The sequence below is a fragment of the Bubalus kerabau genome, chromosome 3, assembly GCF_029407905.1.
Source record: "Bubalus kerabau isolate K-KA32 ecotype Philippines breed swamp buffalo chromosome 3, PCC_UOA_SB_1v2, whole genome shotgun sequence".
Taxonomy (NCBI): domain Eukaryota; kingdom Metazoa; phylum Chordata; class Mammalia; order Artiodactyla; family Bovidae; genus Bubalus; species Bubalus kerabau.
The window spans coordinates 120,012,105-120,036,266 of record NC_073626.1 but is presented as its reverse complement, the minus strand read 5'-3'; the positions used below and the strand labels follow the sequence as shown (position 1 = coordinate 120,036,266).

The window sequence follows — 24,162 nt, the reverse complement described above, 5'->3', positions numbered from 1 at the left end:
AAGTACCTGATAACTATTTAAAAGAAACATTAATTCTTCCTGATTCATGATCAAAATCTTATATTCATTCATTATTTTATATTCCTAAGACTTTTCAACTATTTTCCAAGAATGCTAGACACATTCAGGGAAAAAAAAAAACATCTTAATTAAAGACATCAGCATGCTCATCAGTTCTTAGGAAAATCCTTTTTGTCTCATGAACACCCAATCTGAGAGCATTGACTAAATCTATCTTCAAGGCAATCTAATTAAATTCTAGAATTAAATATCTAAAAATTAATTCTTCCCAAACTTAGCTAACATCCTTTGGTCTTATGATGTATTTTTTTCTTCAGTGTGTAAAATCTTTTCAGCAAAATCGATAAAATTTTCCTAAGGAAATGCCATATTTGGTTTATTAGGTCCCATTTAGGTTGCCAATACAAATGAACCAGTTCTGCAAGCATGTAAGGAAAACGGTACTTTTTATGAACAGAAAAGACTTCTTTTCAACAAACTGAGGGTCAAGTTGGTGTTTTATACCTATAAATATAGGATATATAGTCTTTAAAAGTTCAAATAAGTAGAGTCACTATGGATACTGATTTTTACCCAAAGATATTCACTACAGGTTTAATTACAACAGTGAAAATGGTGTGAACTAAACGTTCACCATTCAAAGAACAGCAAAACAAATTACACAACGTCTATACTTTAGAATAATATCAAGCAATTAATAATGACCTTTTCAAAGGATACATCATGAAGGAAAATGTGAAGCAGAAAAAAAGGTTATTTGTGATTTTTCACTCTTTCGTTACGTTTTTTCCCCAAATTATAAACAAATTGGACTTTTAAAAAGTAGTGTGTTATGGTCCTCAGAAAAATGTTAACATAATTTTAAATGCAAATAATTATATATGCAGAAGTCTATCAGGAATAGTAGGTTTCTGGAAAATGCCTTTAAATAGTCTTCATATAAATCAGATGTAAGAAACAGGACAAAATGCTGTGTTCTTGAGCTTGCCAGGACATAGTAGACACCTGAAAATTGCTTAATATTATGGGTTGGAATTGATGCTTATTTTATATCCAGATTCTACTACATTTTCAAGCACTCACAGCTTGGCACAATCAATAATATCAAAATTAAAACTTACAAATAAATATGTCTTCCAAACTCTCATCTATAAAATTCAGTTCAACTAATGTCTATTAAATACCTTCTCACAGAAGTTTTCTGAGTTCCACATCAGTTCAGGTCAGCCACTCAGTAGTGTCCAACTCTTTGAGACCCCATGGACTGCAGCATGCCAGCCTTACCTGTCCATCACCATCTCCCAGAGTTCACTCAAACTCACGTCCATTGAGTCAGTGATGCCATCCAGCCATCTCATCCTCTGTTGTCCTGTTTTCCTCCTGCCCCCAATCCCTCCCAGCATCAGAGTCTTTTCCAATGAGTCAACTCTTTGCATGAGGTGACCAAAGTACTGGAGTTTCAGCTTTAGCATCATTCCTTCCAAAGAAATCCCAGGGCTGATATCCTCTAGAATGGACTGGTTGGATCTCCTTTCAGTCCAAGGGACTCTCAAGAGTCTTCTCCAACACCACAGTTCAAAAGTATCAATTCTTTAGCACTCAGTTTTCTTTATAGTCCAACTCTCATATCCATACATGACAACTGAAAACCCATAGCTTTGACTAGACAGATCTTTGTTGGCAAATTAATGTCTCTGATTTTTAATATGCTGTCTAGATTGGTCATAACTTTTCTTCCAAGGAGCAAGCATCTTTTAATTTCATGGCTGCAGTCACCATCTGCAGTGATTTTGGAGACCAAAAAAATAAAGTCTGTCTCTGTTTCCACTGTTTCCCCATCTATTTGCCATGAAGTGATGGGACTGGATGCCATGATCTTAATTTTCTGAATGTTGAGTTTTAAGCCAACTTTTTCACTGTCTTCTTTCACTTTCATGAAGAGGTTCTTTAGTTCTTCTTCGCTTTCTGCCATAAGGGTGGTGTCATCTGCATATCTGAGGTTATTGATATTTCTCCCAGAAATCTGATTCCATCTTGTGCTTCATCCAGTCCAGCATTTCACTTGATGTACTCTACATATAAGTTAACCAGCCCACATTTACACCATTGATTAACTAAGGCTTAGAATTTTTAAATATTTTGCCTGAGATTGCACTGTTAGAAAAGATAAACAATGAATCAAACCTGGATATTAAAGTTTCCAGTCCAAGACTTTTCCCAATACTCTATAGAACTATTACTCCTCAGCGCCCTTCCCTTCTTCCCTCTCACTTCTCCAGTTAGCCAGATTCTATCAGTTCTTTAACTCTTGCCTCCTCCGCAAAACTGTTCTTGGCTGTGCCCAAATCACAGTGGTAGTTTTCTGAATGTGTCAAGTCTCCTCGAATTCACTATGGCCTTGAAGCTCTTGGAAGCAAGCACCTTCTCAAGGAAGCCTCCTTTAAGAGGTTTTATTCTCCCTCTCCCTTCCCTCAAGCTTTTATTTTCTGCAAAACTGTTGGTACAATGGAAAGAGCCCTGTGCAGTTATGAAGGCAAGAAAGAATAGGACAAAGCTCACCCACAGGAGGAAGCTCATTTTGCAAGAAGTGTGCAAAAACAGAGAGCAAATGTGGAGAGTTTACTGAATGCAGAATGGGACCATGAGAGCAGGCGATTCTCTGAGCAGGAAGTGGCCAGAGGTTGAGAAACTAACCTTCCAGAAAACACATGTCCTGAAATGCTATTGCTGCAATAGAGAGAATTCAGAAGGCATTCACTGATAATCATTTTCTGGTGGAGAAGTCATGGTGATTTTATAAAAAAATAAAACTCTAGTAGATAGTTATAGTGTAGTAATAACATTTATTGAACTTTCACTGTGTTCAGACGTTTGTTAAGGATTTTACATGCATTATTTCTTTCAATCCTGACAATGGGTGATTTTACATTTGAGAGAAATAAGGCTTTAAGGGGTTAATAAAACTTGTTCAAGGATACTGCAAATAAATGCTGGAGCTTATTCAGAACCAGGTTTATGTGCCCTTATGAGCCTGCATATTTTACTGCACAAATTGTTGCTTTAAAAATAATCATTTGCTGTGTATGGTCTGTGGTGCTTTTATCTCCAGGAGCTTGTCCAACCAACCTATGTGCACCCAAATTCAGATAATTGTTCCCAAACCAAGGTGGGGGTGGGGGGAAAGACAGTTCTCTTGCCAGGCCACTGACTGAGTGAGAAGCTCAAATGTAATGTTTCTGAGCACTGTGACAATGAGATGTGCTCAGTCACTCAGTCGTGTCCAACTCTTTGTGACCCCATGGATGGTAGCCCACCAGGCTCCTCTGTCCATGGGATTTCCCAGGCAAGAATACTGGAGTAGGTTGCCGTGCCCTCCTCCAGGGGATCTTCCTGACCCGACCCAGGGATCAAACTCATGTCTCCTGCATTGGCAGGTGGATTCATTACAACTGAGCCATCTGGGAAGCCCAGTAATGAGATACACGTTCATATAGGGATTAGTTGCTATGCCCTACTCCTGGGAATTGATGGTATTTGGGAGAAAAGAATTTCATTTTCCCTTTAAGAGTACTTGGTATTAACAAGGATTGGATGCCAGGACACAAGCTACAGTGAATGCAGCCCTCTCTGCTCCTCTGGATATGATCAGGAAGCTTCTGTCATTTGCCTCCTGACCACGGCTGTTAGACACGGCAGAACTTGTCCCACAGGCTATGCAGCTATTAGCAGGTCCCCAGGGAGACTATCTCAGTGTTTAATATTGGTTGTACTTCTTCCTGGAGAGAAGAATGCAATGGATGTCTGAAAAATAAAGGTGTGGGAAACAAAGATAGAGCAGGGACATTATGAATACATCAGGGACCTGGGCATGGATGACATTTCACAAAGCCGTCTAAGAGAATTTTGGACTCTGGTCAAACATTTCAAGCAGCTTCTGATCACGCTTTATTTTGAAAACACATTCAAATAGGATGGAAATATTCACATGTAACCCAAAAAGTGTCTGAAGGAACAAATGTTCCAAATGTTCTCACTGGCAGACGTCTTCAAAGAACCAAGAAAAATCTGGGACTGAGTTAATGTGTTAGATGATACAAAATTAGTTAGCATGATCGATAAGCGTATTATATGTCTACCATGATTTACCATCTGCTAAACCTGCCTTGACAAAGAGCACAAGGCTATGGTTCCAGACATGGAGGTATGTGGATCAGAGCTGGACTGAGCTTCAGGAAGGATCTGCTTAATGAAACAATGTTGCAGAGGCTCCTTTAGTCCTGCAGATGCCACTAGCTGGCTGTTTTGCAGGGCAGTGTCCCCTCAGGATTTCTGGGCCAAATCAGTGTTCTATGGTTATATAAATTTAGCAAACACTATAAACTATGCCCTTACCTTAGAGATTGTGTGTGTATGAGTGTGTGTGTGTGCTCAGCCATGTCCGACTCTTTGTGACCCCACAGACTGCAGCCCACCAGGCTCCTCTGTTCATGGGATTTTCCAGGCAAGAAAAATGGAATGGGTTGTCATTTCCTCCTCCAGGAGATTTTCCTGACCCAGAGATAGAATGTGAGTTTCCTGTGTCCTGCATTGGGAGGTGGATTCTTTACCATTGAGCCTTTTAAGACCCCTTATAGATTATACAATGTATATTAAAGGTTTATTAAGAGCAATGGCACTCCACTCCAGTACTCTTGCCTGGAAAGTCCCATGGACGGAGGAGCCTGTTGGGCTGCAATCCATGGGGTCGCTAGGACACGACTGAGCGACTTCACTTTCACTTTTCACTTTCATGCATTGGAGAAGGAAATGGCAACCCACTCCAGTGTTCTTGCCTGGAGAATCCCAGGGACGGGGGAACCTGGTGGGCTGCCGTCTATGGGGTCGCACAGAGTCGGACACGACTGAAGTGACTTAGCATAGCAGAGCATAAGAGCTATAGTAGAGGAGGGAGGAATGTTCAAGACAGAGGGGGCATAGGTATACCTATGACTGATTCATGTTGATGTTTGGCAGAAACCAACTCAATACCATAAAGCAATTATCTTTCAATTAAAAATAAATAAATTTAATTTTTTTTTAAAAAAAGAGCTATGGTGGCTCAGTAGGTAAAGAATCTGCCTGCAATGCAGGAGATGCAGGTTCAATCCCAGTGTCAGAAAGATCTCCTGGAGAAGGAAATGGCAACTCCCTCTAATATTCTTGCCTGGGAAATCCCATGGATAGAGGAGCCTGGTGGGCTACAGGCCATGGGATCACAGCGACGTAGTGACTATATTATCAACACATGAAAATTCTATAATTAAGAAATTATAGATTGCACCCTAATTTTTTTTTTGGCCCCACTGTGTGACTTGTAGGATCTTAGTTCCCCAACCAGTGATTGAACCTTGGTCCCCTTCACTGAAAGTATGAGTCCTAACTACTGATGGCTAAGGAATTCCTTTAATTCAATACCTGTCTTTTGATCATGGGTCTCTTTTTCATGCACTACTATTACTATATTAGTTTTAGTAGTAATAAAAGTGAATAATACTGAGTACCTATTCTATGTTAGGCATTGGTTGAAAGTGAAATAAATGTGTAAACTCATTTATTCCTCATGTCAGTCAACATGTATTAATAGTAGTCATTGCCACTACCATCATTTTACAGATAAGGAAATTGGGGCACAGAGAAATTGACCCAAGATCACATGACAGCTCTGTGGTGGAGCATCCAGGTGGTCCCAAACTCGGCTCCGTCACTTCACCACCAAGCCAAAGTTACTCAGCCAATGGCAACAAATGAGATACAGTTCAGCTGAGACATATTGATGCCTAAATCTGTAAAGTATAATAAAAATTTAAAGCCATGTTTTCAGCCATTCCAAAATTTGAGGACCTGAAATGATGTTTGAATACCATTTGTGTATAACATTTTGAATTCAGTAATTATTACCTCAGTAAATGATTAATGGGGATAATACCTCGCATCTTCCTTTGGAATAACCCTAATTGGTCTATAATTTATTTATAAGAATAAGGCTCTCCTTTTTGCTAGTGTATAGAAATCATTTCCTGTTATTTCTTTAATGCTTTACTTCCATGATTTCTCACTAATCTAGAAGTTACATATGGTTGCTCTTGTTATCACTTTTTCTTATTAGATACTGACTTTTTTTTAAATGTTAGTTTTCAAGATTTCTAACTCTTGAGTTATTTATATCTTACATTTTGATGTTTAAAATCAGTCTAAGTCTCAGGAAATTCCATAATTATTGTTTGTTTAACAAATTTTTATTTCCAATAAATATAATTGAACCTAACTAGTTTCAGTTGGTTTATTTAAGAAACTGTGGGTCTTGAACACTTAAAAGTCACATTTTAAAAAGTTCTGGAATTGAATAATGGTGATGTTACACAGAACTGTGAATACACTTAATGCCACTGAATTATAAACTAAAAAGTGATGAAAATGTTTTAAAAAGATGTGTTTAAAAAATAAATGAATGCTGAAAAGAAAAAATAAAAGTCACATTTTATAAAATTTAAATTTTTTTCATTATTAAATAAAATTAAACATAATAGGCCAACAACCAGAAAATCAATTTTGTGAAACTATAAAGATCCGCATCTCCCTGGAGAACTTGATATTTACTGGACTTAATTTTTACTTAACATTTGCTTTCTCACCAAAATGGAATTTTTTTTTATTAAAGCTGAAGCTATCATATTTACAAGAAAAACAAATAATTCAGCATGAAAAAAGCTGACCTGAATAATTAGACAACATGAGGATTGTCTCAAATTTCTACTTCTGTGCTTTGATACACCTTTTCTTTAATACTTAAGACATATTTGCACAGAAAGTTACTAAACAAATTGCCACAAATTGCACTAGCACCTAGTCCCAAGACAGGAAAATATTTGAAACGTAAGTGGGGTCAAGGACAAAATATTAATCAATATTTTCCTGTATGGTTTTCTATAAAATATCTTTTGTTTTTTTTTACAATATTATTAGGTGGAGCTCAAGAAACTATTAATAGTTGTAAGAGCACACCATTATCACTAAATCCAAAGCATTTTTAAATTTTGGTTTCAAAAAGTAACTTGCTTCAAAAAATTAAAAATAGAACTATCATGCTGTTGCTGCTGCTAAGTCGCGTCAGTCCTGTCCGACTCTGTGCGACCCCATAGATGGCAGCCCACCAGGCTCCCCCGTCCCTGGGATTCTCCAGGCAAGAACACTGGAGTGGGTTGCCATTTCCTTCTCCAATGCATGAAAGTGAAAAGTGAAAGTGAAGTCGCTCAGTCGTGTCCGACTCTTAGCGACCCCATGGACTGCAGCCTACCAGGCTCCTCCATCCATGGGATTTTCCAGGCAAGAGTACTGGAGTGGGGTGCCATTAGCAATTGCACTTCTGGGTATATATGCAAAGAAAATGAAATTAGTCCTCAAAGATATAGCTTCACTGTCATGTTCACCACAACATTATTTACAATATGGAAACAGCTTGAGCATTTTTCAACAGATAAATAGATTAAAAAGCTGTAGTTTATATGTACAACAGAGTATTATTCAATCACAAAAAGGAAGGAAATCCTGCTATTTGTGAAACATGAGTGAAACTGAAGGACATTATGCTAAGTGATAAAGTCAGACTCTTTGGAGACCCCGTGGAGTATAGCCCTCCAGGCTCCTCTGTCCATGGAATTTTCCAGAAAGAATACTGGAGTGGGTTACCATTCCTTTCTCCAGGGGTTCTTCCCACCCCAGGGATGAAACACGGTCTCCTGCATTGCAGGCAGATTCTTGACTCTCTCGACACCAGGGAAGCCCATAAGCCAAACAGAGAAGACAAATGCTATGATCTCGCTTATACTTGAAATCTACAAATTTCAGACTCATAGAACCAGATGGCTTGCCAAGGGCTGGGGGTTGGCAGGGGTGAGAAAACAGCAAGGTGTTGGTCAAAGGGTAAATATTTCTAGTGATAGATACACAAATTCTACGGATCTAAGCGTGCTAAGTCACTTGAGTGCGACCCCATAGACTGTAGCCATCCAGGCTCCTCTGTTTATGGGGATTCTCCAGGTAAGAATACAGGAGTGGGTTGAATGCCTGCCTCCAGGGGATCTTCCCAACCCAGGGATCCAGCCCAGTCTCCCGCATTGCAAGTGGATTCTTTACCTTCTGATCTACCAGGGAGGCCTCAAACTGGTAATAATAGTTAATAATACCACATAGATAATTGGGTAAAGAATCAGCCTGCAATGCAGGAGTCTGCCTGCAATGCAGGAGGCCTGGGTTTGATCCCTGGGTCGGCAAGATCCCTGCAGAAGGAAATGGGAACCCACTTCAGTACTCTTGCCTGGAAAATCTCATGAACAGAGGAGCCTGGTGTGCTACAGTCCATGAGGTCACAGCAGTCAGACACGACTTAGCAACTAAACCACAACCATCATGTACTTGAAATTTGCTAAGAAAGTAGATCTTGTATTCTCACCACAAAATATTGCAAAAAGGTAACTATGTGAGTGGTGGATTTATTAACTTGTCATTTAATTGTGGTAATCATTTTTATAATATATGTATATAAAACATAATGTATACTGTTAAAATATCATATAGTACAACCTAAAATATCAATCTAAAATATTATATAGTATAATCTAAATACGTTTTTTAAATGCAATTTTTATTTGTCTGTCATACCTCAGTAAAGCTAAGAAAAAAAGTGGCTTTACTCCTCTCACATTTTTGACCACCAGAATAAATTTAGTCAAATATTGCAAAAATCATATAAAATTACATTATTTACTGACAAAACTTATGGATTCAAAACAATAACTCAACTTTGAAAAACTGAAGTGGGGAAGACTCATCAAAAATGCTTAATAAGGATTTTATTGGTCTCCTGAATGAGAATTTTTAATACTGGTAGAACAGTATCTGTGTGTACTTGATAAAATTTTCATCATTATTTTAAAATAGCTGATATTAAAAAAATCAACAAAAATCCATATGCATGCATTATCACATAATGCATTCAACATTATATTTTCACTTGGAAGAAAAGAACAAATCAAAATCATTAGAACTAGAGAAACAAGTCCCTTGATGTATAATTTAAAGAAACTAAATTTCGGTCAATGGCAAGAAAAAGAGTTGTAGTCAATTGGAGAAAGTAGTGATACACATACTCCTGATATCTGATACCATCTACTTGTGATGATAAAGAACTGAAAGAGATCATCATTAAACAGTCTTCCTCAAAAATCACTAGCAGCTATTTCAAACATAAATACCTGATATAAAGCATTATGTTCTTGAAAGGAAATTTATTAAGTTAATACATTTCATGTGAATATTTATACAAATTCAATATTTAATATTCTACCTAAAGCTTCATATTTTATTTTTCTTATAATCTGAAAAAAGGTAATTTCTTTCAATAAGCTGCATCTGAATACCCATAAATGTTATGAAAAATATTGGAATGTCATGTACAATGCTGTGTTCTATTAATACCACACACAATAAAAGATGTATTTTTGGAAATCCTCACCTAGTCATTCGGATGTACCCAGAATGCTTAGCCATGATCACTTCAGTTTCCGGAATACTTTAACATGGATAAAAACCAACCTATTAATATCAAGATCCTGTTTCTTTTGTGCCTAACCTTGTGAGTAAATGTCACCCTAATGGATCTTCCAGGCAGTTCAAAGCTCTCTCAAATGGTATCAGAGAGTACAAGCAACCTTTTTAATTCCGAGTGTGTTGTGTGAGTAAGGTAGGATGGAGAGGCGGGGTGTACCTAGCTCCAACCTTTCTTCTGTACAAAACGGCATTTAACTCTCATCTCAGGTATGCATCCCACTTCTAACCAAAAATAGTCATGCTTTTCTGTGCTGACAGACCAGATAATCTTGGAAATCAATGAAAATGAAACAAATCAGTGAAACATGTGGGATATTGAGATTCAAGTATAGATATGGGCAACAGCAACAAAAATACAGCAAGGGAGAAGAAAAGAAGGAAAGCTGGGAGACAACTAAAGGGAAGAAGAAAGAGAAATGCCCATCATTCTAGAAAATATGTCACAACAACCACAATAATGCAAGCTCCTTCAGATTAAAGTTATAATTTCAATTCCACACGGTGACCAGCTGTGCCTCTCAATATCCATCAATGTATCATTCAAATTTACCATCTTACTCTACAGAACTTTGCCTAAAAGAATTCCACCTTATTCCTCTATTTTCTCTACTCAGATTAAGGTATAAAAAGTGATTTGCTTTGTTATGGACTTTTTTTAACCTCTGCAACCCTCTCTTCAAACAAAATCTTAGGAGGAGCTCAATGAATAAAACAGAAAAATCACATACTCCTCTGTGTTGAAGCCAGGAGGGAACTCCATGAAATACTTGTAATGAAAGCATAGAATATTTAGCTACATTGTTTTGTAATCAACCTATATTATGTTCCATTTTTATTTGAGAGTTCTCTGTGTAAACAGCAGTGCCTCTCAAACTCTAATGAGCATTGTATGAATCACCTTAGGGGTCTTGTTGAAATACAGATTCTGATTCAAGAGGTCTGGAGAGGAACCAGAGGGTCTTTATTTCTAACAAGCTCTCAGATTTTGCCAATGCTGCTGGATCTTGGACCACAGGCTGTACAGTAAGGTCCCTTGTTACTAGCTGTAGGCTAAACCTGGGGCAGAAAAAAGAAAGTACAAATGTTCACTACCTGCCATTAAAGATCTTAAAACGAAAAGTAATCGATAGGAACTGATTATTGACCAATAAAGCTTACCGCCTAACTTCCCCACTCAGAACTTGGCCATGTCAGGAACATCCTCAGGATCTCTACACCTCAGTTTTCTTCCATATTTGGATTCATTTTGGTTCCATGAGTCTAAAGGCAAAGTATATAAATCAAACTGCAAGTACAGAGTGGGTTGAGAGATCCCAGGAGAGTCAGAGTAGTTGGGGACACTTCAAGTTAGATCCAGGCTCTGAGCTGGGATCAGGCATCAGGCAAGTTCATAGCCTTGGCATGGCATTATTGGAGACTATGGGCTCCAAGGCTGAAGCCACTCATTTGAGTTCTGCAATGCCATGCCCCTCATGGTATTTGCCCTGGATGAAAGGAATGAGAAAGAACAACAGTCTGATAGTGACACAAATGATTCAGATACACAAGTCTCCAGGGACTAGGCAGAGAAGGTAAATGAGTGACACTGTCTCCAGGCCAACAGGGTCTAATGTCACAGGAGTGTGACAAAATCAAGGTGCCGCTACAGGGATCCAGACAATTGTGCGATATAGAAATACAGATATGTTGCTTGCCCAGAAGTAGATATTCAGATTTTTCAACAAAGTAGAAATACTAATTGTTTATGAGAATCTTCTTTAAAATACGGTGTGTGCTGGGTAACGGAACCTGTGGGAGGATCTCTAGTTTATAATCTTCCAAAGAAGAACTGGATTCCATGTGCAGCCATCATGGCTTCCAAAGAAACCTAAGTTCCCCCAAGAGTGAGAATCCCCTTTCTTTAATAATCAAAAGAAATTATTATTAATACATAGCAACCTGCAATAATCTTAGTTTTTTTTTTCTTTTTCTTTTGAAAGTTCTTGCTCACTGCAAGGTCCTTGTAAGAAACGATAGGCTAAAAGTACTTGAAGTGTAAACTGTTCTGTTCTGTCAAGGCTGCCTATTGTCTGAGGGCTGTACATGGTTACTGGTTAGCCTCTTGCTGTTTTAGGGGGAAAAAAGTTCAGTGATTCTGCTATTTATGAAGTCTTCATGGCACTTATTTTAAAGTAGCATCCAGATGCTGGATAGACTCATTGCATATTTCAAACATGTCCAAATGATACAGGAAGAAAATATAAACAGATGCCCACTGAGGTCTCTCTTTTTTTAACAGAAATGAACTTGCCTTCTCTCCTATCTTCTATCCTCCCATCAGATTCAACACATTGAAGAATGGTTCAGGAAAAAAAGAGAAAAAACAAGCAAACCAACTGACCCAATCAAAAGGTCTTAATATCTTCCAGTTAAAGATTTTTAGATTTAGACAAGGTCTGGCAATAACAAAATATTCAGTCAACCTAGCTATCATTTCATATAAACCATTTATCCAACTCTTGTGTCATGTTTATGAAAAAAATGAAATAAACTAGTAAAATACATTGCTTGTTACATTGACTTATAAGCACAATAATTTGTTTAACTAATTTGTTTTCACTTACTAAGTTCCCAGAGTGAATGGAGAGAGTTAACCTTGCTTGGCCGTAGATTTATGCTTGTGGAGTTTGCTCACTCAAGGAGTGAACCTGGTGACTGAAGTTATGAGATTCAAGATCCAGGATACTAAGCAGGAGGTTTGTTTTTCCAGATCTTCAAACCAAAGTCAACAATATGCTTTCCAATAATCATAAAAGTATGAAATATGCATTGGATAACAGGTAATCTCTGACAAAATATAACTGAACAGTCCCTTGTTTGAAACATTTAAATAAGAAAAGAAATAGCAATAAACAAGACTCTTACCAAAACAAAATAGTTCACTAATATCACTCTAGGCTGTTTTGCACTCCTTTCTTGGCATCAGGTCTACCCACTAATCTGTTTAGACATGACAGCAGATGCATGCAAACCCAGCTCAGATCTGCTGACCCCCAGCCCTGAACTGCCCCACCAGACTTCACTGATGTAAAGTAATAAATGATTGTTTCAAGCCACAGAGTTTTGAGGTAGTTACACAGTAATAGATTACTGATATGTTTGGCTTTCATAATTTTCATTTTAAGATGGAATTCATAGAGCTTATAAATCATATAAATCTATCTTTACTGTATTTTTTAAGCAGATAAAAATAGACTCAGTTAAATCCATAGCTTATAGTGAAAAGCCTATTTTGAAAGGCCTGTTTGGGTTTTTTTTTTTTAAGTAGTATTCTATAAGAAACAGGGAAAAAAGTTAAACAAACTGAATTAAACAGCAGATATATGTTTAGATCTTAGCAAGAAAAAGAGATATATTCAGAATTTTCTGTAAAATATGATCCCCTCTGAACATGCTGCATACACATTAAACCAATATTGTTCTAGTTATCAGCACTTATTTATCAGCTGTGCACAATAGCTGCAGTGCATTTCAACAGCTGCTCGAGGTTGACCGTTTGGTTCCATGTATTTTTCATCAGCACCCTCCTGAAGCATCCATTATACATTATACATGCTCTGTGCTTCCACTGCCTTAGATTAGCAGACAAATAGTGCCTCAAATAGGCCTTGAATGCAGTTCCAAGAAAGTTGAGTATGTTAGGAATTTGCTAACAAGTTGTGTGTTTGTTTTTTTTTTTGCTTAGGTATGTTCTACCATTTCCATTTGCTTTATCAATATATGTTTGCATTTAATTCCTAAGAGTATTAGAAAAAAGTGTGTATTTACTATAAAATTCTATTTATATGTTCCATGATAGATCTTTGCGATGTTTTAAGAAAGAGGTAGGCAAACTTTTTCCGTAAAGGGCCAAATAGTAAATATTTAGAGTCTGCTGCTCCTAAAGTTTCCGCCACAATTCTCAATCACTGCATAGTTAAAGCAGCCATTGACAATATGTAAATAAATGGGTGTGCCTGTGTTCCTATACAAATATATATATATACATTTTTTTAATTTTATTTGGAGGCTAATTATTTTACAATATTGTATTGATTTTACCATACATCAACATGAATCCGCCACGGGTGTACACGTGTTCCCCATCCTGAACCCCCTTCCCTCCTCCCTCCCCATACCATCACTCTGGGTCATCCCAGTGCACCAGCCCCAAGCATCCTGTATCCTGCATCTAACCTGGACTGGTGATTCGTTTCTTATATGATATTATATATGTTTCAATGCCATTCTCCCAAATCATATATTTTTAAAAATAGAAGACAGGTCTGAATTTGGCCTGGAGGCTGTAGTTTGGGGCCCCTGTTTAAGGTATTCTCTATACTTCAGTTTATTAAGGCACAAAGGATTATAGAGGGTTGAAAGAAGATTGCAAAGGGTCTGTGGGGGTCCAAGTAAAACATAGTTTGAAACTACCCAGTCTGTTGATAAATTTAAAACTAGTCACTGGAGAATAGAAAGAAGTAAGAAGTATGCAGACAAAGCTTCAAAGAGACCCCTTCCTTAAGAGTACTCCTTTCCCCTACATCAAACATTCACCCGCTTTTGAATTTAATTTGGCATAGCCACTTTGCAAAATTGCTTTGCAGTATCCAATAGAGCTGAACATACGTGAACCCTAAAACCCAGTAATTACACTCCTAGGTGTGCAACCAACAGAAATACATACATACATGCACTAAAAAGACAAGGTAGAGGTGACATGTGTATACCTATGGTTGATTCATATCGATGTATGGCAGAAACCATCACAATATTGTAAAGTAATTATCCTCCATTTTTAAAATTAAAAAAAATATATACGTACTACAACATTTAGAGTGATTTTTAAAATTAAACTCTTTATTCAGAGATATTTGTAGAGTCACGTGTAATTGAAAGAAATAACACGGAAAGATCCCATGTCCCCTTTAACCAATTCTTGCCATGTAACATCTTGCAAAACTATAGAACAATATCATAACCAGTATGCTGACATTGTTGTAATTCACTGACCTTACTTGGATTTCCTATTTTACTTGTGCTTGAGTGTGTGTGTGTGTGTTGGTGTGTTTGTGTATTTAGGTCTGTGCAGTTTCATCATGTGTAGGTTCATATAGTCAATCAAAATATAAAACAATTCCACTGACACAAGTATCCTTCATGCTGACCATTTATCACCACACCCACCTCTTCTTTCCCCGCTGTTATTCCCAGAAGTGCTCATCTGCTCTCCATTTCCAAAATTTTGTCATTTAAAAAATGTTATGCAAATAGAATCATCTAGTATATATCCTTCAGGGATTGACTTATATGATGAAGTATAATTCCCAGGAGATTCATCTAAGGGGTTGCACATCCATTTCTTCTAACTGCTTCTGACTCAGGATATGGAGCCACCACCGTTAAATCCTTCATTCATTGAAAAATATTGAGTTGTTTCCAGTTAGGGGTTATCGTGGATACAGCTGCTAGAACAGTTGCATGTACATTGTATGTGAACATAGTTGTGATGTGCCCAGGACAAAGGTCCAGGAGACAATTGTGGGTCACAAGGGGCTTTTTGTTTTTAAGGAACTGACAAAAAGTGTGGCTATACCTTTTAACATTCCCACCAGCAATGATACAGTTCCTCCACATCCTTACCAGCATTTGACATTGCCTCTATTTTTATTTTAGCCATACTGATAGCTATATGGTGTTATTTTATTGTGGTTTTAATTAGCATTTAACTCATACTAATCATGTTGAAGATTTTCTAGTGTGCTTATTTGTTGTCTGCATATACTCTTGTTTGAAATTTCTCTTTGTTTCTTTTGTGGATTTGAATCATTTTGTACCTGGATGCTAGAGTGGTACTACTTACTAGTTGGCTATGTGCTTTGTAAATTTTTTCCCAAGTCTGTAGTTTATTTTTGATCTTTTACACCAGGGTATGAGAACCAATTTTTTTGTTGTTGTTTCCCTATTTTGATGAGGCCCAACTTGTCATTTATTCCTTACATGTATCATTTTTGGTCTGAAATCTAACAACTCCTTACCCTAAATCCTAAAGATTTTCTCTTTTCTTTCCTCCTAAAAGCTTTATGTTATATATTTAAGTTCATTTTAAATTAATTTTTATAAAAGATGAGAGATTTAGGGAGAGCTTCTTCTTCTTTTTTTTTTTTTTTTGCTTACAAATTGTCTAATTGCTGAAGTATCATTTGTTGCAAAGGGAATCTTTCCTTCATTGAGTTTTTTTTGCAGCTTTGTTAAAAAATCAGTTTGGCAATTTGTGCATTTCCTTTTCTAGCTTTTCTATTCTATTTTATTGATCTATTGATCTATCACTCATACACATTGATCTATGTATCTATGTATCAATTCATACACATTGATTTATGTATCTAACAGTGGAAACAGTGTCAGACTTTATTGTGCAGGCCTCCAAAATCACTGCAGATGGTGATTGCAGCCATAAAATTAAAAGACGCTTACTCTTTCGAAGGAAAGTTATGACCAACCTAGATAGCATATTGAAAAGCAGAGACATTACTTTGCCAACAAAGGTCCATCTAGTCAAGGTTATGGTTTTTCCAGCGGTCATGTATGGATGTGAGAGTTGGACTGTGAAGAAAGCTGAGTGCCAAAGAATTGATGCTTTTGAGCTGTGGTGTTGGAGAAGACTCTTGAGAGTCCCTTGGACTGCAAGGAGATCCAACCAGTCCATTCTGAAGGAGATCAGCCCTGGGTTTTCTTTGGAAGGAATGAGCTAAAGCTGAAACTCCAGTACTTTGGCCACCTCATGCCAAGAGTTGACTCACTGGAAAAGACTCTGATGCTGGGAGGGATTGGGGGCAGGAGGAAAAGGGGACGACAGAGGATGAGATGGCTGGATGGCATCACTGACTCGATGGACATGAGTTTGAGTGAACTCCGGGAGTTGGTGATGGACAGGGAGGCCTGGCGTGCTGTGATTAATGGGGTCACAAAGAGTCGGACACGACTGAGTGACTGAACTGAACTGATGTCTATGTATCAATTCATATATATTGATCTATGTATCTATTACTTTCAATGAATATTCATTGCAGGGACTGATGCTGAAGTTCCAATACTTTGGCCACCTGATTTGAGGGGCTGACTCATTAGAAAAGACCTTGATGCTGGAAAAGATTGAAGGCAGGAGGAGAAGGGAATGACAGAGGAAGAGATGATTGGATGGCATCACCGACTCAATGGACACGAGTTTGAGCAGGCTCTGGGAGATAGTGAAGGGATAGACAGGGAAGCCTGGCGTGCTGTAGTACATGGGGTCGCAAAGAGTCAGACACGACTGAGTGACTGAACAACAACAATAAAATCTATCACCCTGTCAATACCACACTCCTGATTTTTGTAGCTATGTAGTAAGCCTTAACATCAGATAGAATGACCCCTTACATGTTATTCTTCTATCTCAAGATTGTTTTAGCTATTCCAGAGCTTAGGCCTTTCCATATATATTGTAGAATAAGTGTTTGTATGTGTTATAAAATTTTGCTAGGATTTTAATAAGAATTGCATTAAACTTAGAGATCAGTTTAGGAAAAATTAACATCTTTATTATTTTGAACCCTTTAAACCAAGAAAATTATATATATCTACATTAATCTCAATTTTCTTTTATTTCTTTCAACAATATTTGATAGTTTTCAGCATGCAAACTTTGCATATGTTTTGCTTTGTGCACACCTATATATTAAATTTTCTTTGGAGTGATAGAAAATGGTATGGTGTCTTTAATATAAAATTCTACTTCATTAATAGGATATAGAAACTGACTTTTGAATGTTAGGATCTCACATTCCATGATTTCCTAACCTCACTTATTATTTCTTTAAGTTTTTTTGTAGATCCCTTCAGATTTTCTATGTAAGCAATCATATATTTACAAATAACGACAATTTTCTTTCCAATCTGTATAGCTTTTCTTTCCTCTCTCCTTCCTTTCTTCTTCTTTTTTTCCTTTTTTTTTTTTTTAGTTTTTGCCTTATAGCAGTGGCTAGAAGTTTCAGTACTACCTTGAATAAGCCTGGGTTTTCTTTCTGTATTACCAATCTTAGGGGAAAGCATTGAGTTTTTTATCACTAACTAAGATGCTGTTTTAGGGGTTTTGTAGATACTCTTTATCACATTACCTTCTATTCTAACTTGTGGGAATTATTTGCAATATATGGGTGTTAGATTTTGCCAAATTGTTTTCTGAATCAATGCAGTTCAGTTCAGTCACTCAGTCATGTCTGACTCTTTGTGACCCCAGGAACCGCAGAACACCAGGCCTCCCTGTCCATCACCAACTCCCGGAGTCCACCCAAACCCATGTCCATCAAGTCGGTGATGCCATCCAACCATCTCATCCTCTGTCGACCCCTTCTCCTCCTCTTCTCAATCTTTCCCAGCATCAGGGTCTTTTCAAATGAGTCAGCTCTTCACATAAGATGACCAAAGTATTGGAGTTTCAGCTTCAACATCAGTCCTTCCAAAGAACACCCAGGATTGATCTCCTTTAGGATGGACTAGTTGGATCTCCTTAGTAGCAGCAGCAGCAGAAGGATGGACTGGTTGGATCTCCTTGCAGTCCAAGGGACTCTCAAGAGTCTTCTCCAAAACCACAGCTCAAAAGCATCAATTCTTCGGTGCTCAGCTTTCTTCACAGTCCAACTCTCACATCCATGTATGACCACCGGAAAAACCATAGCCTTAACTAGATGGACCTTTGGTGGCAAAGTAATGTCTCTGCTTTTTAATATGCTGTCTAGGTTAGTCATAACCTTCCTTCCAAGGAGTAAGCATCTTTTAATTTCATGGCTGCAGTTACCATCTGTAGTGATTTTGGAGCCCAGAAAAATAAAGTCTGACACTGTTTCCACTATTTCCCCATCTGTTTGCATGAAGTGATGGGACTGGATGCCATGATCTTAGTTTTCTGAATGGTGAGCTTTATGCCAACTTTTTCACTCTCCTCTTTCACTTTCATCAAGAGGCTCTTTAGTTCTTCTTCACTTTCTGCCATAAGGGTGCTGTCATCTGCATATCTGAGGTTATTGCTATTTCTCCTGGCAATCTTGATTCCAGCTTGTGCTTCCTCCAGCCCAGCATTTCTCATGACGTACTCTGCATATAAGTTAAATAAACAGGGTGAAAATATACAGCCTTGACGTACTCCTTTTCCTAGTTGGAACCAGTCTGTTGTTCCATGTCCAGTTCTAACTGTTGCTTCCTGACCTGCATACAGGTTTCTCAGGAGGCAAGTCAGGTGGTCTGGTATTCCCATCGCTTTCAGCATTTTCCACAGTTTATTATTGATCCACAGTATTTAGATATTTATTTTGATCAAATATTATTATTTGATTCCACAGTTTATTATGCCACAGTCAAAGGCTTTGGCATAGTCAATAAGGCAGAAATAGATGTTTTTCTGGAACTCTCTTGCTTTTTCCATGATCCAGTGGATGTTGGCAACTTGATCTCTGGTTCCTCTGCTGTTTCTAAAACCAGCTTGAACATCTGGAAGTTCACAGTTCAGGTATTGCTGAAGCCTGGCTTGGAGAATTTTGAGCATTACTCTGCTAGCATGTAAGATGAGTGCAATTGTATGGTAGTGTGAGCATTCTTTGGCGTTGCCTTTCTTTGGAATTGGAATGAAAACTGACCTTTTCCACTCCTGTGGCCACTTGCTGAGTTGTCCAAATTCACTGGCATATTGAGTGCAGCACTTTCACAGCGTCATCTTTCAGGATTTGAAATAGCTCAACTGGAATTCCATCACCTCCACTAGCTTTGTTGGTAGTGAAGCTTCCTAAGGCCCACTTGACTTCACATTCCAGGATGTCTAGCTCTAGGCGAGTGATCATACCATCGTGATTATCTGGGTCATGAAGATCCTTTTTGTACAGTTCTTCTGTGTATTCTTGCCATTTCTTCGTAATATCTTCTGCTTCTGTTAGATCCACACCATTTCTGTCCTTTATTGTGCCCATCTTTTCTTTAAACGTTCCCTTGGTATGTCTAATTTTCTTGAAGAGATCTCTAGTCTTTCCTATTCTGTTGTTTTCCTCTATTTCTTTGCATTGATCACTGAGGAAGGCTTTCTTATCTCTCCTTGCTATTCTTTGGAACTCTGCATTCAAATGGGTATATCTTTCCTTTTCTCCTTTGCTTTTCACTTCCCTTCTTTTTACAGCTATTTGTAAGGCCTCCTTAGACAGCCATTTTGCTTTTTTGCATTTCTTTTTCTTGGGATGGTCTTGATTCCTGTCTCCTGTACAATGTCACAAACTTCCATCTATAGTTCATCAGGCACTCTCTCTATCAGATCTACGCCTTTAAATCTATTTCTCACTTCCACTGTATAGTCATAAGGGATTTGATTTAGGTCACACATGAATGGTCTAGTGGTTTTCTCCACTTTCTTCAATTTCAGTCTGAATTTGGCAATAAGGAGCTCATGATCTGAGCCACAGTCAGCTCCCAGTCTTGTTTTTGCTGACTCTATAGAGCTTCTCCATCTTTGGCTGCAAAAATATAATCAATCTGATTTCGATGTTGACCATCTGGTGATGTCCATGTGTAGAGTCTTCTCTTGTGCTGTTGGAAGAGAGTGTTTGCTATGACCAGTGCATTCTCTTGGCAGAACTCTATTAGCCTTTGCCCTGCTTCATTCCGTACTCCAAGGTCAAATTTCCCTGTTACTCCAGGTGTTTCTTGACTTCCTACTTTTGCATTCCAATCCCATATAATGAAAAAGACATCTTTTTTGGGCATTAGACATAGAAGGTCTTGTAGGTCTTCATAGTACAGTTCAACTTCAGCTTCTTCAGTGTTACTGGTCAGGGCGTAGGCTTGGATTACCGTGATATTTAATGGTTTGCCTTGGAAATGAACAGAGATCATTCTGTCATTTTTGAGATTGCATCCCAGTACTGCATTTCAGACTCTTTTGTTGACTATTATGGCTACTCCATTTCTTCTAAGGGATTCCTGCCCACAGTAGTATAATTTTTTTAAAAAATAAAATTTTTCTTCTTTGTAGTTTGTTGTTCAGTCACTAAGTCATGTCCGACTTTGTGACTCCCTGAGCCTTAGCACATCAGGCTTCACTGCCCTTCACTGTCTCCCTGAGTTCGCTCATATTCATATCCATTGAGTCAGTGATACTCTCCAACCATCTAATCCTCTGCTGCTCTCTTCTCCTTTTTCCTTCAATCTTTCCCAGCATCAAGATCTTTTCCAATGAGTTGGCACTTCATATCAGGTGGGCAAGGCATTGATAACATAGATTATATTAATTGAGTTTCAAATGTTGAACTAGGCTTTCATACCTAGAATAAATCTCGTATGTTCACACTGTATAATTATTCTTACAAATTTTCATTCAACTTCCTAATATTTTGTTACAGATTTTAGGTCTAAAATCAATGAAGGATACTGATCTTTAACTTTCTTTTTTGTACTGTCTTTGCCTGATTTGAGCATCAGGCAATACTGGCCTCATAAAACAAGTTGAGTAGTAGTATTATTTTTAGTTGTCCAAGTTTAGATGCTATTCAATTGTTCATAACCAATAGAAAGGACTTGTACACTGTGGTATTTCATAAAATGTAACAATATAAAGAAATTGGAAAAAACAAGCCACAACTATATGCAAAAATATACATTGACCTCACAAATACTATCTTGAGCAAAAGAGCCAGTCACAAAAATATATATTCAATATGACTCCATTTAATAAAAGAATCAGAGAAAACTAATGTATGTTAGAAGTCAGGATAATGATTATCTGTATGAGAAGTAGTTTCTAAAAAAAGGACATATATTGTGGCTTCTGGGTTCCAGTCATGTTCTATTTCTAGTTATACAGATGTGGACATTCCTGAACAGTTCATTGAGCTGTGTACTTACCTACCCATTTCTATATGTTTGCTATATCTTGATCTGTGGGGGGAAAAAAGCAATATTCACCACCCCAACCCAAGCCATGGAGAAGCTCCCCTCTCACACACCTCTGTCTACTTTTTGCTTGAATTCCCAGGAACCAGAGTCACATGACTCAAAGTTCATGTAGACACAAAGATGAAAACAACTTTTTATAATGTGTTTGACTAGAAAGACACAAATTTAATTGTTTTCAAAACAGAACCACTGTCTATTTTTGTTTCCTTTTAGGCCTTATGTTCGAACAGCCTCAACAAATGGATAATCTATCTGAAAAGTTTGAGAGCCATTCATACTTTTAGCAGAGAAGAAATGTATTAAAAGGTGGTTCTGCCAACAACTTTCATCCACTGTGCACTCTCTCCCGCCTGCTTGTGCTTGAAGAGACTGCTATCATATCATATTCTTTATAACAATACACAGTTAATTAAAAGTAAATTATCCTAATAGCATCTGTGATTGCAGATATCCTTTCTTTAGCATTCTGTACTTAAGACTAATAAGTGAATAGAGATTTATTAAATACATATTATAAAATGAAATCCTTGATTACTAAGTACATCAAGAATCTGAGAATATTTAGGCTTCAAAACAATAAGCAGAAATAGTACATTCCAGTGGTTAGTGGTACTATATCAGGGGAACAAATAGTATACTGAAAACTACTTCCACCCAAAAGATTTTAAGTTCTTAAGATTTCCCATGCATAGAAAGACCCCTGGCCCTTCTAAATGCCTCTGAAGGTTTCTGAAACAGCACACTTAAATAAGTCTGCAAAAAAAAAAAAAATTCACTGAACACTCTGAAGAACAGGAAAACTTCTTTGAACAAAATCAATACACTCCAACATACAGTCACTATCAAGTTACCCTGACAAGAAACAGAGTTCCTATTGATCCACCACCCCATCACCCTCACCCTTCACTTCTTTATTTTATTTTTCAATCTTCAGGAATAAAAATTGGTTTTATAAAGTTCCCAGAGAAAAACATAATTCCAAAAGATACATACACCTCAGTGTTCATTCATTTTAGGACTATTTACAACAGCCAGGACATGGAAGCAACCTAAATGCCCATCAACAGAGGAATGGATAAAGAAGATGTGGTACATATATACAATGAATATTACTCAGCCCTAAAAAGGAACAAAACTGTGCAATTTGCAGAGACATCAATGGATCTAGAGACTTTCATACAGAGTGAAGTAAGCCAGAAAAGCAAAAATTTATTAACTCATATATATAGAATCTAGAAAAATTTTACAGATAAACCTATTTGCAAAGTCGAAGTAGATATATAGATGTAGAGAACAAACATATGGACACCAAGGGGGAAATAGGAGGTGGGATGGATTGGGAGATTAGGATTGATACATATATATATATATATATATACACACACTACTATGTATAAAACAGTGAGAGTTGGACTGTGAAGAAGGCTGAGTGCCGAAGAATTGATGCTTTTGAACTGTGGTGTTGGAGAAGACTCTTGAGAGTCCCTTGGACTGCAAGGAGGTCCAACCAGTCCATTCTGAAGGAGATCAGCCCTGGGATTTCTTTGGAAGGATTGATGCTAAAGCTGAAACTCCAGTACTTTGGCCACCTCATGTGAAGAGTTGACTCATTTGAAAAGACTCTGATGCTGGGAGGGATTGGGGGCAGGAGGAGAAGGGGATGACAGAGGATAAGATGGCTGGATGGCATCACTGACTCGATGGACGTGAGTCTGAGTGAACTCCGGGAGTTGGTGATGGACAGGGAGGCCTGGCGTGCTGCAATTCATGGTTGCAAAGAGTCGGACATGACTGAGCGACTAAACTGAACTGAACTGAATGATAACCTGCTGTATAACAACATGGAACTCTACTCATTGCTCTGTGATGACCTAAATGGGAAGGAAATGCAAAAAAGAGGGGATATATGCATACATGGGCTTCCCTGGTAGCTCAGTGTTAAAGAAGCTGCCTGCCAATGCAGGAAACACAGACTCAATCCCTGAATCAGGAAGATCTCTTAGAGAAGGAAATGGCAACCCATTCCAGTATTCTTGCCTTGGAGATCCCATGGACAGAGGATCTTGTTGGGGTACAGTCCATGGAGTCAGAGTCGGGTACAACTCAGTGACTAAACAGTAAGAACATATGTACACATATGGCTGATTCACTGTGCTGTACAGCAGAAACTAACACAATATTGCAAAGTAACTATACTCCAATGAATTTTTTTTAAAGTTACTAGATGATAACATTTTCATACAAAACTATGATTTGAATATAATTAAACATATTAGCAATGTTTCTCAAGTTTTAGGATCCATCAAAATCATCTGCAAAGGCATTAAAAATACAGTTACTCAGATCCTAGATTCACAAATTATGATAGAGCCTTGGATTTTGCATTTTTAACCATCTTCCAAGATGATTCCAATCCATAGGACTTGGGAGACAAAGTAAGAGACAGAGAGATAGAGTGAGAGACAGAGCTAGAACCAGGCTGGATAAATGAAAATTCCAAGATTG

The 24,162-nt window shown here is 37.7% G+C and overlaps 1 long non-coding RNA gene across 1 annotated transcript in view; it reads right to left on the bottom strand.

Annotated features, from left to right (window-relative positions):
• Window positions 1–2,886: 2,886 nt before the first annotated feature.
• Window positions 2,887–24,162, bottom strand: part of LOC129646528 (uncharacterized) — a 287,290-nt gene continuing 266,014 nt past the window's right edge. Inside the window, exon 4 of the long non-coding RNA XR_008712004.1 lies at window positions 2,887–3,822. This is a non-coding gene — a long non-coding RNA (uncharacterized LOC129646528). The remainder of the gene's footprint in view (window positions 3,823–24,162) is intronic.